This window comes from Carlito syrichta, unplaced genomic scaffold (genome assembly GCF_000164805.1).
Source record: "Carlito syrichta isolate Samal-C Ts95f unplaced genomic scaffold, Tarsius_syrichta-2.0.1 Scaffold302716, whole genome shotgun sequence".
Taxonomy (NCBI): domain Eukaryota; kingdom Metazoa; phylum Chordata; class Mammalia; order Primates; family Tarsiidae; genus Carlito; species Carlito syrichta.
Genome location: NW_007246812.1, coordinates 60,873 through 65,977, shown reverse-complemented (window position 1 = coordinate 65,977; position 5,105 = coordinate 60,873).

Sequence of the window (5,105 nt, the reverse complement as noted above, 5' to 3'; positions counted from 1 at the left end):
AAGGTCTTATCTGTGTGGAGTGGGTGTTTGAATTGTTTTACCCTATTTTTTCCCTCTGTTTTTAAAGTAAAGTTTACTGATAGAAAAGAGTTGTGTATTAATGCTAAATGGGTTGGTTTGAATTTAACCTTTTTGAATCAAGCTTTGACATATGCTGAATGTGGAACTTTTCAATTCTAAAATCTTCATTAAAAGTCTCTCACCTGAACCAAGTCAAGAGTATTCTCATTGTCTTTTTGCTAAAAGGTCAGAAAAATATATATAGCAATAGGTCAGACTTTTCATAATGAGAGGTGCGTTTCTTTACCTTAAAATAGCATTTTAAGCTGGATTTTAAAAATTTGTTAGTATAGCAATAAGAAATTAGCCACTTTTTATGGGCACCCTATAGTTTTATAGTTCTTAATCTAGACTTAACATTTTATATGTCTTCTTTGTAGAAAAGAAAACCTACTTGCTACAAGTCCTGTATGTACAGACTATACACAGTGAATTGTGTCAACCCTTCCACAGTCTCTTATGTTACAAAAGTCCAGTTTCTGTCAACCTCCTGAGTTGTTTTGAGGAGCTTTTTTTCGGGCAAGTGTGGGGCATTTTTGTTGCAGTATTGGTGATAGAATATACTATAATATGTATCACTTCTGCTTCTGTATTTATTTTTGCCTTGACCTCAACCAGTCTTCTTTGTCCCCTCCCACTTCTTTTTGCCTGTAGGATATACTGTATGTAGTCACACCCTTTGCATCAGTATATTCAAAATCTACAAATCTGTTTTGTGCATTTTACACTGTTAGATACAATCACAAGTTTTATATGGTACTGAGTAAATTTAGTCATATTGCAAAATACAAAAAGAAAGTATCATAGAATCCTTGAAATAACGAAGCAACCAAAGTGTATGAGCCAAAGAAAAACAAAACACCAAAAACAAGCAAACAAACAAAAAAACATGAAAAAAACCCAGGCTATATAGTAATTATTTTTAAATGTGTGTGATTTCCTGAATTTTGTGATTTTTGTGATGACTGCCAAATTATTTCAATTTGTAATATTTTGAAATTTTTCTTAAAATGTTCCCCTACTCCTATTAGAAGCTTCAAAATTCACAGTACCTGGATTTTCCCCCATATGAGAGGCATAATGTCCTAATAGCAAACAGATTTCCTCCAGGATTTCCCCCAAAGATTGTTTTCAGGAATTACTTTCAAAACTTCTTAAATGGAAGAGCAATCATAATAACATATTTGATTTCCTTTCTGAGGAACTGGTGTTTAATAGGATGAAAATACATTATGAGACAGCTACAAGTTTCTAGGGTTTAGATTAGAGTGAATTTCAGAGAACTCATAGCAACTCAATCCATTCAGCTTTGTCCCTCTCTGCCTTCTCTGAACCTTGTGTATTGCCATTTTACCTTTCAGAAAAATGAAGGCGTACAGAGATCATCAATGGATGCAATTCTTATCTTAAAGAAACTGGGAGTGTGGAAGACCTTTTCTAGGGATATCGTGTAGGATTTCCACGTCTGTATCTTCTAATGATGCATTATCCTGATTGTATTTTGCCTTTCCAATCAAGGTGGGCTAGGAGGTGCTACTAGAATCAACAAAATATATATTGTTTGCCAATAAATTCTCTACCAAGACAAATTCCTCAGTTTTTCACAAGTAAAAACAGATGCTTGCTCTTCTGCCCTGGTGTTATCCCTTCCTTTGACTGTACCAGCTTTGGGGAGTCTGGCAAGCTATAACAGAAGTCATGCTTTTCTGACAGTTGCCTACAAGTCCCTGAATGTCACAAATAATTTAGAAAACCAAAGAATCACAGGTTCTACTGATGTCTGTTTCTAAAAGAGCTTTTCTGTAATGAACTCTTGCCAAGGTGTCTTGTGAGAAGCCTAGCTTGATTTATTCATGAAGAATATGGGTGTATAGGATGGGTATTTAAACATTTAATACTCCCTTGCCTTTTGGAATATAACATACTTTCTTTCCACTTAAAAAATCAGAAACATCTTTGTTGGACATCAAATATCATGAATCAACTCATAAACCACTGTAAGGCAGCAGGGTGGGGCCACCTACAACCCTACTTCCTCTCTTTTATGTTCCCCATTTTGGTGAAAGTGATAGCCATACTTACGGCACAGTCTGAGACGGGATGCCTCCCAGCTTATTCACCATATCAAGCCCGTACAAGCCTTCCTAGTCTTTTCTTTGGATGACCTCAGTGTCTTCTGACCTCCTAATTGTGTAAGTTTACCAATTAAGAGGTTGAAAGAAGAATAGTTCTTCTTCATGAAATATAATAACGTGTTTATTTAGCATGTTTCAAATCCTGTTCAGTGAACAATTACCATTGCATCATATTGGTTCACTCAACGAATACTGTTTTGAGTGCCTGCTGCGCAGCAGGTACTGAGTTAGGTGCTAAGGGAAACCACAGTACACAAGCAGACAAAAACCCATGCCTTTATAGTACTAACAGTCTAGTGGAGAAAGCAAGCACTAAACAAGTTAAATATATAATATGTTAGATAATGATACATGCTATGAAACAAAATAAAGTAGGTGAGAGGGCTTGAGAAAATGAAGTAAGATAGTAGGTTGGGTCTCTTCAGTTGTTTCCGCCAGATCTACTTTCCACTGTTCTCGAACTGCTTTCGTGCTGGGAGTCAAATCAACGCAGGTTATATTAATAGGTCCCCTGGAAAGAGATTCCAGGGAGGGAGAAGTGTGAGTTCAAGGTATATGTTCTCTCAGAGCCTCAGATTAACTGCTGTCCTTTCTCCTTCTATCATCAATTATCAATATTTTTTTTCTCCAAGCAGCCCTCTATATTAGACTATTTTTCTAGTTTCCAGTATCTTTCCTTCTTCTTGTCCCTTCAGGGATGGGGAGGCAATGCCACTATTATTACCATCCCTGTTCTGTTTATTTTATTTTTTATTTTTACTATATCCTTTCTATACCATGTAAATTGTCCTTTATTAAACTCTTCACTGGCTTTCTTAATTTAATGCAGTACCCATTTGCCAGGATCCTGACTCATATAGATACTAGTCTAGGAATGGGCAGTCTAGGAATAGGGTTGACATTATCAGTGACACGTGAAGGAGGTGAGTAAAAAAGCCACAGAGGTGTGTGGGGGAAAGTTCTCATAGAAATACAGCAGCTCTATTCTTGGAATGTTGTAGGAACAGCAAGATGGACTAGGGGGCTGAAATGAAGTCAGTAAGAGCGAAGTAGGGAATCAAGTCAGAGAAGTAGTGGAATGAGGTGAGACGATCATAGAGTCCCTTTGTGGGACTTAGAGTGAGATTAGAAGTCATTGGAGACCGGGCTCGGTGGCTCAACCTGTAATCTCGCGCCTTTGGGAGGCCGAGGGGAGGGGATTGCCTGAGCCCGCGGGTTCGAGACCCGCCTGGGCACCCGCCTGGGCAGGGGAGACCTCATCTCTACAATAAATCAAAAAACCAGCCGGGCGTGGTAGCGCATGCCTGTAATTCCGGCTACTCGGAGGGCTGAGCGGAAGGATCGCCGGAGCCCAGCAGGTCGAGGCTGCGGTGGCCGGGAGCGGCCGCTGCCCTCCAGTCGGGGCGACAGAGTGAGACTCCAACTCCAAAAAAAAAAAAGAAAAAGAAAAGAAAAAGAAGTCATTGGATATGATGACAAGCTTATAATGTATCATGTTGGTTACTGTTTGTAGAATAATCTGTATGGGAGCAAAGGTGGAAGCAGGGAGGCCAGTTAGGAGCCCACTGGGAAAGATGATGGTAACTGTAGCCACAAAGGTTGTGAAAAGTGATAGGATTGATTCTAGATGTATTTTAGCCTCTGGACATAGGATTTGCTGATGGACTTAGTATATTAAGAGAGGAATCCAGAATTATGCCAAGTTCAGCAATTGGATGGATGGATCTGTCTTTTCTTATATGAGAAGAGTTTTGGGAGGAAGATGAGAAGTTTGATTTGGTACCTGAAAAGTTCCAGATGCTTCGAAGTAGATGTATTGAGTAGACAGGTCATGGGAAATGTCTGGAGTGGAGATATAAATTGAGGAGTCATCGACATACAGATGGTATTTAAAGTTGTGAGACAACTTACTTAGGCTGTTGATTCTCAAATTCTTTAGTTGGATATTTGTAAATATAATTTTCCCTATAAATTTAAGGTGGTTGGGCCCATCCAACCAACTTTTAAAAACAACATTATTAAGATTAAAGATTAAGATTTTATAAAAAATAAACCTGTATATTCTATAACTAACATCTACACTACAGAAGTACCTATAGACATATATATCCATAAAATATTGGCATGTCTATGTAAACTCAGCTAGACATATAAAGTATATATAACACAAAACCTATGTTTGAAAATATTATTTTTTTTTGGAGGGCACTTTTACTTAAATGTCAGAAAGTGAGAGTAACCACTGATTTTCCTGCCAAATAGAGAATTAAATTATAACTCTGAAAAGAGAACAGAAGGAGCATTATTGCAGCTATCCTTGAAATGTCAATCTGTTTTTAAAATGTAATTATTTTAAGCCATTTGTTTATAATATGGCATCTTTATATGTATAAAATTTCAAACACTTGGGTCTTCTGAGATTTATATCTAACTTTTAGTAGTTTGAATTAAAGGCAATTTGCAATAGTAAGGAGATTTTTATCACCAAAAGCAGTAGAGGAGGTGTCAGAAGTGTGGATTTCTAGATTATTCTGTTATCACTTAGCTATGTGAATTTACTGCACTTCAGGTTTTTTGTTTGAAGATGAAGAGGTTAAGTTAGATTACTGGTGCTTCCTTAGTTCTATAGATCCCTCTCTCTCCGTCCCCAGACTGGTCACAATGCCAGGTATGCCAAAGCCACGTAAGTCTCACTCTGTTTCATTCAGAGCATTTAGCTCTTTCTTGCTCTTTGTTAGTGTTAACATTGAAGGTATTTTGAACCCCAAGATCACCAGTTAAAAAGTCTTGATCTTGTGTAGAAAAAAAAAGGTTCAATTAATTACGTGTAAAGTTTTTGTCAGCTTCGAGAGCTGTCTTATCATCACTTCCTAAAAAAAGATCTCCAACCAGTTTCATAAAACTATCTTC